The 19313-nt window shown below is 40.9% G+C and overlaps 1 protein-coding gene across 6 annotated transcripts in view; it reads right to left on the minus strand.

Moving 5' to 3' along the window:
- fat3a (FAT atypical cadherin 3a) overlaps positions 1–19063 on the minus strand; it is a 176971-nt gene extending 157908 nt beyond the window's left edge. For all 6 annotated transcript variants that reach the window (XM_026192656.1, XM_026192658.1, XM_026192655.1 and 3 more), the window contains exon 1: positions 18936–19063. The gene's annotated coding sequence lies outside the window, so the exon portion shown is untranslated. The remainder of the gene's footprint in view (positions 1–18935) is intronic.
- Between the last annotated feature and the right edge of the window lie 250 nt (positions 19064–19313).

Consider the following 19313-nt stretch of genomic DNA (forward strand, 5'->3'; position numbering starts at 1 on the left):
ACAATTTTCACTCTGATTTAAGTTTTTGTAAAAACTGGATCTAAAAACTTGGTGTTGGATTTTTAAAAAGCAGCAGCTTTATACAGCCACAGCCACAGAAACAACAACATATACAGTGGGGCAAAAAAGTATTTAGTCAGCCACCGATTGTGCAAGTTCCCCCACTTAAAATGATGACAGAGGTCAGTAATTTGCACCAGAGGTACACTTCAACTGTGAGAGACAGAATGTGAAAAAAAAATCCATGAATTCACATGGTAGGATTTGTAAAGAATTTATTCGTAAATTAGGGTGGAAAATAAGTATTTGGTCACCTCAAACAAGGAAAATCTCTGGGTCTCACAGACCTGTAAGGTCTTCTGTAAGAAGCTTTTCTGTCCCCCACTCGTTACCTGTATGAATGGCACCTGTTTGAACTCATCATCTGTATAAAAGACACCTGTCCACAGCCTCAAACAGTCAGACTCCAAACTCCGCCATGGCCAAGACCAAAGAGCTTTCGAAGGACACCAGGAAAAGTATTGTAGACCTGCACCAGACTGGGAAGAGTGAATCTACAATAGGCAAGCAGCTTGGTGTGAAAAAATCAACTGTGGGAGCAATCATCGGAAAATGGAAGACATACAAGACCACTGATAATCTCCCTCGATCTGGGGCTCCACGCAAGATCTCATCCCGTGGGGTCAAAATGATCATGAGAACGGTGAGCAAAGATCCCAGAACCACACGGGGGGACCTGGTGAATGACCTGCAGAGAGCTGGGACCAAAGTAACAAAGGTCACCATCAGTAACACACTACAACGGCAGGGAATCAAATCCCGCAGTGCCAGACGTGGCTCCGTAAGAAGCATTTGAAAGTCCTGGAGTGGCCTAGCCAGTCTCCAGACCTCAACCCCATAGAAAATCTGTGGCGGGAGTTGAAAGTCTGTGTTGCTCGGCGACAGCCCCAAAACATCACTGCTCTCGAGAAGATCTGCATGGAGGAATGGGCCAAAATACCAGCTACTGTGTGTGCAAACCTGGTAAAGACCTATAGTAAACGTTTGACCTCTGTTATTGCCAACAAAGGTTATGTTACAAAGTATTGAGTTGTATTTTTGTTATTGACCAAATACTTATTTTCCACCCTGATTTACGAATAAATTCTTTACAAATCCTACCATGTGGATTCATGAATTTTTTTTTTCACATTCTGTCTCTCACAGTTGAAGTGTACCTCTGGTGCAAATTACTGACCTCTGTCATCATTTTAGGTGGGGGAACTTGCACAATCGGTGGCTGACTAAATACTTTTTTGCCCCACTGTAAACAACAACTGTGCGGCAACAGTGCTAACCACCGTGACCTGTACTTTCTACTCCTACATTTTCACAATGAGCTTGTTACTTTTACTTTAACGCATTTGGGTTAAGTTATTGTTTTTTCACTGTGAGCTTCCAAACATTACACCAATTTTAGCCTAAACAGTAAGGCATAAATGGTAATCCTGTTCATGTGTTAATCACCAGAGGATGCTGCATAAAAAGAGATGTGTGCCAAATTTTGTGCGCAGTTTGTCACACAATGTGTTGGCCCAGCTGCTGTATTTTACAGGGAAAGAAAAGAAAGAGAGCTAACTTCACTCAGAGATAGAGAAAGATAAGAAAGACGGAGAGCAAGACGAGCGGTTAGATTTAAAGGTAAGGACTGCTCAGTGGTATTTGATAAACTGGACGTTTAAAGCTTAAATGTAACTCCTCATGTTTCTAAATTAGATATTAGGTCTGTACGTGTGACATTATGTCTTTTCATATTGTGAAACATGCTGCAAAATAAACTGAGGTAAACTAACTCAGTTCGCTTAGATCACTTAGATTACGGATCTTTATTTAAAGGCTGCATAAAAATACTCTGCAGGTTAATGCAGGATAAACAGGTTAGATTGTGTGTGACTAGTGCAGTGGCTGTGGTTTCAAGGTCAGAGGTTACATCAATTGTAACAGAGATTCATATGATTTTTAGCTGATAATGCTTAGATCCATTGAATGAATTCCACCTTCATACAAACTGTATAGAGTGGTCCCTCGTTTGTCATCGTAGTTACGTTCTAAAAATAACCCGCGATAGGTGAAATAGCCAACTGCAGCCAACAATTATTACAGATGTTTTAAGGCTGTAAAACCCCTCACTACACACTTTATACACTTTTCTCAGACAGGCCAGAAGATTTTCACACTTTTCTCTTGTTTAAACACTTTCACGTTCAAGCCTTCGTAGAAAAATAAGTCCAGTATTATAGAATGAAACCAAAGGTACAACGGTGCAAAACGTTTCGTCGACATTGTTGTGTTTGTTGGGGATTCAACTTAAAAACTAGTGATGTGCGATACCACTGATTTCCTATTCGATAGAATAGAATAGAATTCAACTTTATTGTCATTGCACATGCACAGGTACAGGGCAACGAAATGCAGTTTGCATCCATCCAGAAGTGCTTTAGTGATATACAGTAGATATATTACAATATATATTAGCAATAATATAGATATGTGAGTATATTACAGAAATGGGTCTATTATGGTATGTTATAATGTACACGATATGAAGTATGTTGTGAATATTCTATAACTATAAGTATGTACAGGCTGTAGTGAGTACAAGCTATGTAAATGGCCTGGTAAATGGCCTGTATTTATATAGCGCTTTACTGTATGTACAGGCTATGAACAGGATATAAATATTAAAAACTATACAGAATATGAAATAAATAACTTTAAAGAAATCTGAGATATACAGTTATACAGAAATGGGAACTATGCAAGTTGTAAACAGTTGTAGGATTAAAAATTATCAAATGTACAGAATGACTATTTACACAGAGCTATACAGTAGTGCAGTTAAGATAAGTGAGATATAATTCCTACAGAGGCTATATAAAGTGCTAGTGGTTGTGAGTGGTGGTTCAGTCCATGTTATTATTGTGTGTTTGAGGGTACAGTTGTCCATTGTGGGTGTGTGTATGTTCAGTCCATGTGTTAACGTGGGTCAGATGTCAGGAGGCAGAGTTCAGGAGTCTGACGGCTGTGGGGAAGAAGCTGTTCCGGTACCTGGTGGTCTTAGTCCGGAGGCTCCTGTAGCGCCTCCCAGAGGGCAGGAGGGTGAAGAGTCCATGTGATGGGTGACTGGGGTCTTTGATGATTTTCCCAGCCCTTTTCAGACACCGCTTCCTGTAGATGTCTTTCATGGCAGGAAGTGGTGCTCCGGTGATGCGCTGGGCAGTTTTCACGACCCTCTGCAACGCCTTCCGGTCCGAGGCAGAGCAGTTCTCGTACCAGACTGTTATACAGTTGGTCAGGATGCTCTCGATGGTGCAACGATAGAAGTTCACCAGGATGTCTGAGGACAGGTGGTTCTTCCTCAGAGTCCTCAAGAAGAAGAGGCGCTGGTGAGCCTTCCTGACCAGCTTGGAGCAGTTGGTCGTCCAGGTGAGATCCTCGGGGATGTGGACTCCCAGGAACTTGAAGCTGCTCACACGCTCCACAGCCGTCCCCTTAATGTGGATGGGTGGATGTGGGTCAGCATTCCTCCTGTAGTCCACGATGAGCTCCTTGGTCTTCTCGGTGTTAAGCAGCAGGTTGTTTCTGTCGCACCACTCAGCCAGACAATCCAACTCCTCCCTGTAGGCGGCCTCATCGTTGTCCCTGATGAGGCCAATCACCGTGGTGTCATCTGAAAACTTAATGATGGTGTTGGAACCATCAGCAGGTCTGCAGTCGTGGGTGAAGAGGGAGTAGAGGAAAGGGCTCATCACACAGCCTTGTGGTACACCGGGGTTCATTGTGATGGTAGATGAGCAGTGGTTATCCAGCCGGACATGTTGGGGGCGGTTGGTCAGGAAGTCCAGTAACCATTTGCAGATGAGGGAACTGATGCCCAGGTCTGTCAGTTTCCTGATGAGTTGTGAGGGGTGGATTGTATTGAATGCTGAACTGAAGTCTATAAACAGCATTCTGGCGTAGGTGTTGTTGTTGTCTAGGTGTGAGAGGACAGAGTGCAGTTCGATGGAGACTGCATCCTCTGTGCTCCTGTTCTGAATTGGTGGGGTTCCAGGGTGGGGGGGAGACAGGATTTGAAGTGTGCTAGGACCAGCTGCTCTAAGCACTTAGTGATGACGGGGGTGAGTGCTACTGGGCGGTAGTCATTGAGGCAAGATGGGTTGGAGTTTTTGGGTATCGGGACGATGGAGGTGGATTTGAAGCAGGCCGGTACCACAGCGTGGGCCAAGGACAGATTGAATATGTCTGTGAGCACTCCTGCAAGCTCCCCAGAACATGCTCTGAGAACACGCCCGGGGATGCCATCAGGACCTGCAGCCTTGTGGACATTGATCCTGCTCAGCACCGCTCCTACATCGGTGGGGGAGAGAGTCAGAGGTTGGTGGTCTGGCGTCACGTCTGCTTCAGTTACGGTTGTGGGATTCCCTCGCTCAAAACGAGCATAAAAGTTGTTGAGCTCATTGAGGAAGGAGACATCAGAGGATGCGGGGGAGGGTTTGGTGGTCCTGTAGTCTGTAATGGTCTGGAGTCCTTGCCACATGCGTCGGGGGTTGGAGTTGGAGAAGTGTTCTTCTACCTTCTTTTTGTAATGGTGTTTGGCTTTTTTGATGCCCTTCTTTAGGCAATAAAGATCCGATACCAAGTAAAATTCAGGGTGGCATCTACGATACTGATCCGATGCCGATACTTTGTATAAAAACGTATTTTATTTATTGTATCTCAAATTATAGCGTCATAATGATTACTTGTTCTTATCACTTAATAATACAGAATTCATCATATAGAAATAAAAAAGCTGAATTGTGCACTATTTGAACACCTTGCCTGCCTGCAGCACTAAAGGACTCCGTGAGAGACGTCTGTCTCGCCCTAGCAGCACCTGTCCCTGTCCACTCCTCTTCAGTTCGCCTCAACATACACTCGTCATATTCTGTAATACGATTTACTCTGAGGTGTTTGACAAATTTGTGGTGGTGCCACAACACCTCACTTTCTTGCCACATGTATCGCAAACCACGTCTCAGCTGTTTGTGGATGTAAAATACGTCCACACATAACTCCAATTACGCTCAGCCATTGTTGTGAGTGTGCACGCCAAGGGGCTGCGACACATTTATACAGCTGTATTTCGCACATGACTATGAAAGGCAGAAGAGAGAGTAGTTCCTTCCAATGTAGACAATCCGAATGAAATAAGTTCTTTCCACTGTGTTCCTGTTAATGATAAACTACAAATTTAGCCTAAATTACTAAAGTATTGATATTTTAATGTGAGAATCGATTCTAGAACATAAATGACTGGTATCAGAGGAATTGATATTTCAGTATTGATCCGCACATCCCTATTAAAAACTAAGAACTTCAGAGTCACATTGCTAGCGAGCGATTGAATATTTAAGTAAATTTGACAAGCTGAACGCACTCTGTACTGTGGTCTACAGCCAATCAAGACACAGAACACAATGCGCTATAAAAAAACAAACAAAAAAAAACCAAGGAAAATTGCACAAAAAAAATCTGCGAAAGAGCGAGACTGCGAAAGGTGAGCCACGTTATGGCGGGGACCACTGTACAAAGCAAATTCAAAAGTGTTAAATGTTTTGGTGTTAGTAGTCTTCTTGCAAAAGTAGAGTTAATTTTACTCTAAGTAGAGTCACATTCTTTTAATGTAACTCTGAGGTGTAAAATGATAGTAGTTAAAATCGAGTGTTAAAAATGAGTGTTTCTATGTCAAATCTGGAGGTGTTACAATGGAAACATTAACTCTTGACCTCTTAACTCTGAACTCCTACAGGGGCTATGACACCAATAGAGTAAATTTACAGACTCCGCCCCCAGCACCATAGGCTCCAATCGAAGCTGAAGTGAAGCCGTTTCAGAACATTTTGCTCTACATATTTGAGTTGTTTGCAATGCTTGGTAAGTCATTTTTTCAAAGATTGTTTCAATTATTATTATTATTAGCTTTTACTTCTGTGGCTCTTTGGAGTTGAGACAAAGCTGTGTGAAAGGCATTAGCCATGTTGCTCGGTGATAGCATAATATTCTGTTTTAGCTAGCTGAAAGGTATTGTTTGCAGGCAAATACCACAGCCTTGAAAAAAAGCTTGCATGTGAATTTTCAGTCACATTTTTGGTCAAATACACCTAAAACAATGTCTAGAATGTGAAATGTTGGTATAATGGTGCTATTTGAAGCCTGAAAATGAACTCCCATAAAAAAAATAAAAAAAAACGAGCAAACAGCAGTAGCAGATGTCCTCACTGGGTTCTACATTAGGATTTAGATCCCTCCAGAGTTTTGTGCACACGGTTTAGGTAAAAATGAAAAAGGTTGAGGTTTTACATTTAGTTCAGTATTACCTGCTGCCTGTGTCCTTGTCTTTTGGGAAAATACTTTACACAAGTAATGGCTCAAAAAGGATTTCTTTTTTTTTACTGTGCTGCAATTGTTTACTGGATTATTTGTGCCATTAATTAGTGTCAACTAATTTTTATTCAATCTCCACATAGGATATGCTTGTGAAGATGGAATATGGGGGAGAGCAGAAGTGCGTTGAAGTTCCACAAAGGGATGAATGAAGGACATGCATATTGTATTGAAGAAATAAGTGATGAGAATGCAGTTATTTGCATTTACCAGCTCATCTATGTCAGACCTTTTGATAAACAAAATTCTAATGAAAGTGAGAACATGTACACTGTTACATCTTTAAGAAAATGTTTTGAAATTGTGGTGCACAGTTCAGAATAAATGTTTATTTAAAAAAAAAACATTGCGTCTTTTTAGTAAATGTTTATTTCCAAAAGAAATTTCTAAAAGTTCAGAACAGTAAAATTCCCGCTTTTTAGAATTAATTAGAAGATAACTCTTACGTAGTTAAACTAAAATATTGTTTGAGAGTTAATATATAAACTCTTAACACCTAGTTAGCATTAGTAAGTGTTAAATTATCAACTCCAGACAGTTAACGTACCAACTCTCCAAAAAGAGTTAAATTAACACTCTCTGGTGTGGACCCATATAGACACTTTAATGGTGTTGAAATCAAATCTGACAGTGTTAATTTGGACATGCTGGATTTGCTGTGTACTGTCTAATATAAAGACATACACAGTGTACTGTCAGTGTTGAGGATGAAAATCAGGCAGGAGAACTCATTAAACACCCCCTTACATCTTGTTAAATTCTGAAATCCACAAACAGCAGCAGATCAACTGATCACAACCTGTACACTACGAAAATCTCCTGGGGCTCTAAATAGAAATTATTATGAGTTATGATACTTTTCCCCACATTGAGCCATTACAACCATTACAATTGTTCCCCTACTGACTAACTCCCCAATTTGGTCCCAAATACGACCTAATTTCTCAATGGTGCGACTAAAAAAAATCCTAGGTCGCACCAGTGCGACCAGCCGTTCGAGTGAAAGAAAGAAAGTCTATGCAACTCTGAAAGTCTATGTGTGGCCAACAGCAGACAACATTATGCCCTATCATGGCCTAACTGTGCTGCTGAAGCGCCGCAGCACCGACTCCGTGCTGCTGCTGTTCGATTGATTTCTGTGTCATGCAAGTGTCTCTGCACAGTTGGCAGAAAAGGGAAATGACGAAGGAAGGCTTCCCCACAATAATCCAATAGTGCATGGTGACACCTGCATATTCTGCCAATGTTCCGCCAAAACAGATCCTAGGCTGCACCGCTGCGACCAGCCATTCGAGTGAAAAAACAAACAAACAAACAAAAAAGACTGCAATTCTTAAAATCTCTGTGTGGTTAACAACAGACACCAGGGCTCACAAAATCGCCCGGGACGTCGGGCTAGCGATTTTTCCAGTCGGGCTACAAAAATCCATCTCAGTCCTGCCCATCAAGCTATCGTAGGAAGGAAAAATATATGTCAATGCTTTTGCATTCTTTCGCAAATGTAGCTGGGTAATTATGTCATTGGCATCGATGAACCACTGTCAATATGTGACATTTGAAATGGCGTTTGAATTTGGGCTTGTTTTTTGCTTTCACTTTCACTTTGCGATCGCACGAACTGTGTATAGAGATCAGCAGTACTGATTGGTGAATGACAGATTAATTGCGCACTAATTCCTCTGGCATAGTCTTATCAATCGTTAGCTTACTATTCAAACATGACAAGTGAAATCTCCCGCAGCAAGCTTAAACATGTCATAGAGGTTAATTGCTCAGAGAATCGCTGACCGTTATGTAAGTACGTGTGTAAATGCAGATGGATTTACGCAGGAATTTTAGTTCTGCAGAGCCAAATAAGACAGGTCAGGGTGAAGAAGGGACAGTCAAAGAAAAGCCTACCACAAAATGGAAAAGTTATGACAAATCAGACTATGAGGCAAAAACAAAGCGCAGCTTTTTTGGTTTCATGGTCAAAAGAATTTCTGTGGTTGGAATATAGTAAGCTAAATAACATAATAACATTTAATGTTCTGCCGGGTGTGTTGAGTTTCCCTCGATTTCTGAGTTGACAAGCGCCTTTGTTATTGGGACCAGTAATTTTAAGAAAGACCCCTCATCAGAACCCATGAGAAATGCAAAAGTGCGTTATTGCTCAGTCTGCAGTATCTTTCCTAGAACAAACACCAATTGCAAAAAACATACTAAAAATAAACCAAGCACAACAAGAAGTCCTGAAAAAGCTGTTTAGAACAGCATACTATGTTACAAAGAGTGAACTACCATTGGCAATATTTAGCAGTCTTTGCAAACTTCAAAAAGCAAATGTCCTAGATCTTGGTTCCACTTACCTCTTACCCGTGATTTCAGTGGAAATTTCAAATTCAGGATCTGACACAGACTGATTCATGTTCTACACAGTTCTAACAAGTTCATATAAATTTCTGTTCAATTAGAACCAAATATTTGAGTTGATGATTGTAATTTTTATACAGTTTTTGTAATTTGTGTTTTAACTATTTTTTGATTGCTGTTTTGTTTCCTTTACAATATTATACTTAATAATACTGTAAAGGAAACAAAACATCAATCAAAAAATTGTCCTTTTTTTTTGTTTGTTTGTTTTTTTAAAATTCGGGCTACTTAAATTTATTTTCGGCTACCAAAAACTGAAGAGTGCCTGCCCGAAGGGGTACCAGGGATTTTGAAATTTTTTGAGCCCTGGGAGCCATTATGCCCATATTGTGGTCTAAACCAATCAGATATTGAGATGTTCAGTTCAAAGCCTTTGAGGCACTTTTAATTTTGACTTTCTTTTTATTTTATATATCTTGAGATATTTTAAGTTTAAATTTCAGTTCAGCGAAGCACTTTAAGCACAAGAACGTTTTCAGTACCGTATTTTTCGGACTATAAGGTGCACTTAAAATCCTTTCATTTCCTCAAAAGTGTGCCTTATGTATGAATTCTATTTGTGCTTACTGAACGTGAACAGATTTATGTTACACAGCACTCAAAAATCTGTCAAAATGTTTTAGTATGACTTCGGTAAGCAATGAAGCCACACCGCTTGACGGACTGTTGGAGCATTACAGCTACCATAGTCAGGAGCCTTGCAGATTAATACGTACCGTGCTTCAACATAATATTACCGTATTGCGTGTGTATAAGGACCCAAAAATGGCACCTGTTAAGAGACATGCTCATGAAGCAGATTTCAAATTCTATCGGTCATGCAGTATGACATGGGAATAGAGCAGCAGCAAGAGAATTCAACATTAATGAATCAATGGTACAAAAGTGGAGGAAGCAAGAAGAATGCATTTCATATCTTAGTAACGTACGTCTGCCATAGAGTTGCTAGCTTAGTGGGCATCAGTGAATTGAACTGGCATTTACTTTCTACTGAAATGATAAATTCAAAAAAACGGACAACCATTTAATTGCCCATATTCATCTGATTTCTAGCAACAGAAATTCAGCAAGTGGTTATTAAGCAGAAAGGTGGATAAATAATGGTAATACAGCTAATGTCCTGAGAAGTAAGTTTCACAATTGCCATGAATGAGGAGGCTTTGCATCCAGCTTGCGGTGTGTGTGGCAACTGCTACAGGCAGGACCTGAAGCCAGTCAAGGTGCATCTAGATATGCGTGGCATTAAAAAAAGCAAATACTAGACCAGGGGTGTCAAACTCAAATACACAGTGGGCCAAAATTCAAAACTGGAACAAAGTCGCGGGCTAACGTTAATATTTAATAAAAAATCTTCCTCCAGATATAAGAATGAATCTTTTCTTATGGACTCAAACAAGTTTTGCTGAAAAACTGAATATGGAACAAGCAAAGCTTAATACTAAACTATATATATATATATTAGCTGTATAATACCAGTAGGCCAGCTCTAATAGTAACTTGGTATGGCTTTGCGGGCCAAATTTGGCCCGCGGGCCAGAGTTTGACACCTATTTACTAGACTAAACGCACACATTTAGATAGGGATGGGTATCGAAACCCGGTTCTTGTTGAGAACCGGTTCCCACTGTTTCAATTCCTTGGAATTGTTTGCCATTTTTGCAAACGATTCCCTTATCGATTCCAGTCGCCCCGAATGACGTCACCACGTTGCGGAGCGTCATTTACCTGGCAGTAGGGCTGCTCAATTAATCGAATTTTAATCACGATTACGATCTGGGCTTTCAACGATCATTAAAAATGACTGAGCCGATTATTAGCCCCTCCCTCATTTATCCGCGACACCTTATAAACTGGTCCTGGCGCAAAAAAGGTTGGAGACAGCTGATCGAATCGGCAAAGCCTGTTTCTGGAATATTATGGTTTTGTTCCTGCAAGCGCTTTTTATGCAATTTTTGCAAAGCTTTATGTGGAAGGAAACCGTGACCGAGGACAAGCTGATGGCATCAGATGTAAGTACAACTCCTCCGGTTTCATATGCAAAACAAATTATTGCGCTAGCTTACACGGTTCAGGTTCTACAGGGATTTAAAAATAGTTACACAACACAGAGCGTGCTGCTCTGACCGGCTTTAAAGGGTTAACAATGACTTTAAAAAATAATATAAAATAGTGTGCAACACCACTGAAGTTTTTTTACCTCTCTTTTCAACCAACAGCAGTCACTCTCCTCTCCAAATAACTTCTGCTTAGCTTTCCGAGCTTCCCTCGGGTCCTCTTAATCAGCGGTCTCCAACCTTTTTTGCGCCACGGACGGTTTATGCCCGACAATATTTTCACGGACCGGCCTTTAAGGTGTCGCGGATAAATGAGGGAGGGGCTAATAATCGGCTCAGTCATTTTTAATGATCGTTGAAATTCCAGATCGTAATCGTGATTAAAATTCGATTAATTGAGCAGCCCTACCTGCTATTACTGTGCATTTAGGTGACCATGATGAGAGAGACAGAGTCTGGCTGCCTCAGATGCTGGCAGTTCTCGCTGCAGTCTACCGGTAGCGTCTCCTTTCAGGCAGGATAGACGAATGTCACCGAGCAGTGACTAAGTTTGTGGTAAAAGGCTTGCACAGCAGGTGCCCCCGATTTGCCACAGCAGGTGCCCCCGATTTTCAGTAAGTGAATGTGTTTAATTGTAGGCAGGGACATTACTGGATATTCTTGTGTAAACAAGAATATCCAGTAATGTCCCTGCCTACAATTGCTACAGAATAATTTATGGAAAATGGAATCGGAATCGTGAAAATCTTATCAATACCCATCCCTACATTTAGATGTAAAATTTCTGATATGTTCACAGTGAAAGCCTCACAAGCCTCACATCTAGGCAATTTAGCTGTCAGGTTTCAAAGGATATGTCAGCTGGTTGTTGAGTTAAGATATATTGATGGTACATAGATTACCAACTTTTTAGCTCGATTTCCTTGATGTTTCAGTTTATTTGAAGTGTATGTTTAAATGTAAGCATCCCATCAGATCATGGGGAAAAAAATTCGTTTTTGTTTTTTTTTTTAAACTAATTTGTGGTGCTAAGCACAGTGTCATAGACAAAGGACTGGGATGCAGTAGAGCTGCAGTACATGTGTGAAAAGAGCTTATGGTGAAACTGTGAACAATAACATTCTCTTACTCACACGCCAATTGCACAAACGCTGGGGATGAAGCACTAGAACACAGCAACAGGCAACCCCCATCATGGATAAAGAAGGCATCCAAAGAAATCCCCCAACTCTCTCCCTCTCATACACACGCAGGAAGATGAAGGAAGGGGGGAGAGGGCATGCAGAGTGCTGGCATTTGGCTCAAACAGACGCTCACAAAGCTCTTGGGACCCCAGAGATGCAGGAAAAGCAGGGGGAGAGTGAAGAAGGAGGAGGGGTTGCAGCAATGCCATTTCCAAGCAGCCAGCCTGTGGAGCAAGGCACTTGGAGAGAAGGAGAACAAAAAGAATAGAGAGAATAGCTGCATCTTCTCCTCCCCCTCCTCTCTTTCTTCCATGTGGAGGTCAGTGTGCTCAGTGGGGAGGATCAGCCACTGCAGCCAGTCCTACAGTGCTCTGCAAAGTGCTCTCACATATTATCTGCAGCAATGCAGCCCGTGTCCTGATATGCAGCCACAAGAACACAGAAACAACGTCAAGGCTGGAACATCTATCAGTATACTGCTAAAAAAAAAATCCCGTCTAACATCGGAAGCCCAGCCTCATCCAGCAATGTTACACTGTCAGAAATTGCTCAGAGCTGCTAGGCTTTATTGTGAAAGGAAAATGTTAGTCATGAGGCTGAATTGTTAATAAATATGACTACAAACCTGTTTCACTTGATTGCAAAAATGATGCAGCTCTAAATCAGCACCAATCTAACAAGTTTAGGTTTAGGTAATGAAATATGCACATGCCACATTATCATCAAAAGTACCTGGAAAACGAAGGTAATCTAAACATTTCTGCCATCTTTAAAGGCAAATCTCTAAATTTTTAAATCCCACATCACACACGATAATTACCACTCAGAGGCACAACAAAACATCTCCAGCTCAGTTCACTTGTGTTTCCTCTGTATCATGGACAACTCATGACACCTCCTACACAAGACAGTTCTGAGGCAGCAGAGCTCCTTCCTCAGACTGACTCAACCATAAAAAGTGCTTCAGGAAATTATTCCTACCATTCTCTGTAAGTATAAGACATGGTTGTTCAAACATACATATAGTATGGGGTTTTTTTTTTCAATTTAATTCAATTTATAAATGGGGCCAAATCTTAGCAACTGTTGCCTCAAGGCAAGTTGTAGCACACATAGAAAAACAAAACAAAACCAAAAAAAAAGCGTTTCAAAAGAAGAACTCATCATGTTACATTCCACAGCATAAATCTAAGTATTTTGTGTCCTAAATATGAATATTGAATTGCAGTTTTCTGTTAGTGTTTACTCTGAGTAATTCACTCACATGGGACAAAGTTTAGACAAAAAGGCTTATAGTTGCATCACTCCCACAAACTTAATAACCAAATCTACAAATAAAATATGAGAAATATCTCATACAAGATGATATCTTTTAGTATGTACAAAAAGCTATAATTAAACCTGCCACACTGCAGTCTAAAGCAGCTACTGTATTCCAATTAGACCTTGCATAACAGGTAAAGGACAAGGGTGTAAAGAAGGAATTGTTTAGTATGATAAGAGGTGATGATGAAGGGAGGAACTGTTGGGAAAGGAGGAGTGGAAAAGGAGCTGCATGGACTCTGGCAGGGCAGAGCCAATTAACAGTGGATGCCTAGCTGGTGTTGTCTACCTGATGAAAGGTGAGAGGAGGAGGAAGCACCTTCATACTCTCTCCATCTTTCTGGCATACACACACACAGTAGCAGATGTGTGCAGATACGCACATGACCGATTTAAGCTGACATAGCAGTCTTTCTCTCTCCCTAATATATATATATATGCAATGCTTTTTCTGAATACTAAACAGTAGAGAAAAAAAAGGCACCTCATTGCTATTGGTGGAAAAATGTATCATGTCGACAAATAAAAAAAAGTGGCATCATGTGGGATTTTATTGTTTCGGAATGATGTGAAAAATTTGGGAGTGACGGCAGCGAGATCCAGCGGGCGAGAGAGAGAAAGAGATGTGTAACGTTTAGGGTGGAGTGCATAGCTAGTGTGTTGTGTGATTGTTGTTTTGCTTTGTGTCAGTAAGGGTACTAATGAACGTCACAAAGGAAGACACCATCTCCACTGAACAATGTCTCCAGGTGGAAAACCGGAGGAATCATACGCCTGTTGTCAGGCCTGCAGGGTTTATCCCTGTGGTGTTCTCCCCTGCCTTGTGGCGGACAAACTTTTTTTTTTTTTTTTTACTGGCAAAAATAATTTGTGGGACATCTTATTATGACAGCTGATTGTTCTCTCATTTTAGTTTTAGTAGTTTTTTTTAATGGTTGTACAAAAAAAAAACCCAAAAAAACAATGAAATGAAAAAATAACTGTACATGCAGACATAAGATTGTGCTGAAAACAATGATACCACACAAGGCAAAAAAAAAAACATTTAAAGGTGAAATATAAATGTAAAATCAAAAGCAGTCAAATATGGCCAATTATAATCTGGAACTAAGTGGGTTAACTTTTTTTGCTAGGCCCCCCTTTGTTTTACAAGAATAATGCCCCCTGTATCCCACTGTAACTTTACTGTATAAAGAGCTAACATCTCCAAAATGTCAGGAGTAAGTTAGTCATTACAAGAAGTGTTTGTGAACTAAAAATCAAGAATGTGGGATACTGTCTGTCCGTGATTTGGAGAGCCCAGCGCTGCTCCCGATGCAGGGAAAACCAATTCTGCAGGGGAGACCTCCCTTGGCACTTGTGCAGGTGAAGCCAAAGGGAAGACATGCTTCACCATATTTTCTAGTCTTTGGCTTGGAAGGAAGTTGGTTTGGAAACATATTTGGCGATGCTTCATCTCCTGCTTTGCATTTGTCTGGGAGCCCCATCAAAAACCTGTCCACTATGCCATCAGTCTCCAAGCGTGTTTTTTTTTGTTGCTTTTTTTTTGCCCCGGGGGGCGGGCCCCACACTTTGGGAATCTCTGGTTTAATTCAACAAAGCATGAAAAACTTAGGTTTAAATTTTTCATGACAGTGCAGAATTTCTGACATTTCCCATATGGAAAAGAAATAGTAAAAACTTATATGATTTACTCATGAAAGTGGCCACTTTCTCATTACTTTCATACATTGTTTTAGTAAGTATCCAGAACATACAAGTTTCATTATATAATTTTTCAAGGGATCTTATATCTGTTTTCACTCTTGTATGCTTTTCATACAAGTTTCACACAAGACAGATACAAACTTTATAAGATTTATATATATCTTTTCCATATAGGTTTGTTTAAGTGTAAGCATGTAACAATTTTATTTTTTTCTAACAAAAAACTTAGACTTGTGTTTGTGAATGAACCACCTCAATTGTGTAGCTTTCTGGATTTTATACTTATTAGGCTACATATTTATTTATTATACAGGCTATACAGTAAAGTTGGGCGATTAGACGAATATATTGACTATTGACAATAGGGTGAGCCTATACCCATCATTTTTACAAGAGCGATTCATTTATTTATCATTTCCCCATGAGTACGTTTGCTAATAATGTTGGTTGAAGCTTACAGAAGCAGTCAACAGAAAAAATAATACCGCTGTTTCAACAGCACACTCTTCCAGCTGTGAACAAATGCACCCTCCTCAGAGTGCACCAAAATGCAGCGACTCATTTACTGAAACTCATAACAGAAAGAAAGAAAGTTAGTTCAGAAAAAAACAAACATTTTATTTCTTTCTTCTTCTTTTTTTTAAACCCACAATGGTGGGGAGGGAAACAAAGAGAAATTGGCTTCTTTTTTCCACTATAACCGTGTTTACAGGCAGCTCCGGTGTTTGTCTTACACACTCAACCAAACAACAAATACAAAATTAAACAAACAGTTAGGGCTGGGCCATATTATACCATTCACGGTAGTACCAGTATAATGTTAGGCAACGATAGGAAAATGAAATATCGCGATAGAATATGAGTAAAACGCGCATGCGCAGTGCCTTTGTTTTCATACGCACATGGCCAATTGTTGAGTGAAACAGATGAACCAGAATTGGTTTGTAAAAATGGTGCAACTTCAGTGATGTGGAACTGGTTTGGTGTTTGTCAGTCAGATACACGACAAAGCACATTTTTTTGCAGAACATGCAAGCGGCCGTCGTTATTGTCGTATTTGTCGGACTAAGATGCTCTTAAATGTGGGAGTAATCTGGGTCCTAAACTCAGTATACTTCAGGTCAAACGAACACTGCAGCATCACTGAGAGTTAAAAACTGTCTAAATTCTTTCATCTTTAATAAAACGATCAGCATTACTGCTTTACCAGGTGTAACTATGAAGTTTAACTTCCAGGCATCCATGAAAACAAAATTTATTACATTTAACGGAGTTAGAAGTTAGCAGGAAGCTAGCGGAAGTTAGCTCGCTAGTTTCGCGAGTTACCTAAGCATGATATAGCATGTTCTGACTGAGAGATTTCTGAAAAAATTAAAACGTACAGCTCTGTTATCACTTCCAACACAAATGAAGACAGGAAACTAAACAGCAGTGACGTTTGTAGGGTTACTGAAGTTGGGCTAGCTGGTATATAATGATGTGCTACGTGATCGCTTGCGACACAGCTATGTTAGCATAACATAAACAGTGAAGCTGGAGGACGAACACTAACACTTTTCCACTTATAAAAGTTAACGTTAAGGTTCCTCATGGTTAGAGACAAATGCAATCGCATGGCAGGATGCTGTAAACAGACCAAACTTCAGTCAGGAGAACAACTGAGATAATCCATCCACAATACGAGGTTAGTCATTAATATACTGCAACAACATGGGAATAGAGCAGCTGCCAGAGAATTCAACATTAATGAATCAATGGTACAGAAGTGGAGGAAGCAAGAAGAATGAGTTTAATAAAGTTTGATTTATCTGACTGCTTTGTTTCGCTTAATGTGCCTTATAATCCCGTGCACCTTATGGTCCGAAAAATACGTACTGCACCTCTTTTTAACTTCAGTGGATATTATACATGGTTATGCTCAGGATATGTCAGCCCATTTCTACTGGAAATGCCTTTTGGTTAAACTTTCAGCAAGGAATTTGCATTTGCACTGTTATATTTTTATAAAGCTTTAATGTACATAAAAACCAGTTTCTTGTTTAAGTGAAAATAAATGGAAGGTTGTCTTTTTGCGCTAGTAATGTTGTGGAGTTGTATTTTGTCTCGCATCAATTATATCGTCAGTTATATCGTTATTGCAAATTTTCAAATATATATCGTGATAAATATTTTTGGCCATATCGCCCTGCTCTACAAACAGTTACTTAAAAATCAAAATGCCTCTTCCAGCGAACATTAAAAAAAAAAAAAAAACAGATTCTCTGCCGTATTGTTAAGTCTACTGTTAAGTCTTTGGTGCATCTCAAATAAATAAATAAATAATCCCAAAAGTAGCTATATTAATACTGAAACAAACAAGAAAAGAAGGCAAAATATTCCCTCCAAACAAAACTTATACATTGTAATTGCGCAAATCAGTCCGTGCATGATTATATTGCTTCGCCCATCAAAAAGTCTGCACAAATATATCCCCTATTGTTGGTTATTGGACTGACGATTGTCAGTTGGAAAATTTTTACATATCACCTCGCCTCTGTCAGTGCGCCCCAGGGTGGCTGTGGCTACATTGTAGCTTGCCATCACCAGTGTGTGAATGTGTGTGTGAATGGGTGGATGACAGGTTGTGTAAAGCGCTTTGGGGTCCTTAGGGACTAGAAAAGCGCTATACAAATACAGGCCATTTACAGGCCATTTACTATACAGTACATAAAATTAAAATTCACATGTAACTGAAACGTTTAATTATGCAGGCTACAAAAAATAAATTAAGTTTAGATTATATTTATATGAAACCTGTATACTTACTGAATATGTATACTTCATTTTAACCATATGTAATATCTACATATGTATGTGTGTGTGTGTGTGTGTGTGTGTGGGGGGGGGGGGGGGGGGGGTAGGGGTTAAAAAAGGTTTTGATTTTGCCACCCCATTTGATGTCCATGCCGCCCTAGCAAAATTTCTTTAGATCCGCCCCTGCCAGTGCACATGGTGAAAAGCGCACACGCAAGCTACAGACTTTTTCATTAATGCAGCTCCACCCTTAAGATCGGCCTTACTGGCCGCTAGTAACCTTGATGACATAGCTTCTCTTCACACACCTCCCCTCAATGCCCACGGGACACTTAAAACCAGTCCCAGTTGTTGCTTCCATCTGTATGTCTGCAGCAACACACATGTTAACCTCGAAACTAGAGCACGTCTGCATCGCATCACATCACAAGAAGCATCCGAGGATTTCTCCCGAGCGCGTCCAGTATCATGAAACACGACGATTATTTTTATCATCTTCGTTCCACTCCCAGAGCACTGCAGCTCCGGCGATATGAGCGCTGCTGTAGGCGACAGCATTACAGAAATCATTCACATAAAGGTGCGACGGAGGCCTGCTTTGTGTGTGTGTGTGTGTGTGTGTGTGTGTGTGTGTGTGTGTGTGTGTGTGTGTGTGTGCTAAAGTTGCATGACCAGTACCACACAGCTGGGCTAGTCCCGGTGGAGCAAAGACAGCTACACAGCGGTTCAGTCATGGCGGCTGCAGCGGAGACTGGACCACTAATGGTCGGAGCCCGCCGACCACCGTTTTCCCTCCATACCGTGAGGTAGCGCGCACCTACTGCGCTGTAACACGGCGAAAGCAGCAGCTAGAGCTCATCTCACCTTCACCATCCCTGTTTTCAGTAAGGAGAAAAGAAAATGCACTACCGGCTCTCCAGAGCCGTCCCCCGCATTCACTTCGCACCTTTGCCCCCCACCAGCCCCTAAGCTACATGCGGTTTCCCGCGGAGCTCACCCGGCCACGCTACAGAAGACCTCGGTACGAAAGTCCGTCCAACTCCGCACGATCCTCCAACAATGACTGCAGAATGTCCGCTTCGATCTGATCCGCGCCCCCGCTCTGCTGATGCTGCTCCGCGAGCCGCGCGCTCACGACGAGGCCGGGGCGTGTGCAGAGATGCACGGGCAGAGCGCAACCTGCCGGAGATGCACAGATTTAACCAATTCTTTGCTCCATTTAGTCAAGTCAGCTTAGCTAAAGCTGTCACTAAACAGCTTGCTTTCGCAGTTTGCTTTGGTTTATTATCCATGTGCAACCCGTTTTGCAGCATTTGGCTGATTCTGAGCAGAGTGAAGGCCTTTACACTTCAGGATTCCTCCATCAGTAGAAACA

The sequence above is a fragment of the Astatotilapia calliptera genome, chromosome 14, assembly GCF_900246225.1.
Source record: "Astatotilapia calliptera chromosome 14, fAstCal1.2, whole genome shotgun sequence".
Lineage (NCBI taxonomy): Eukaryota > Metazoa > Chordata > Actinopteri > Cichliformes > Cichlidae > Astatotilapia > Astatotilapia calliptera.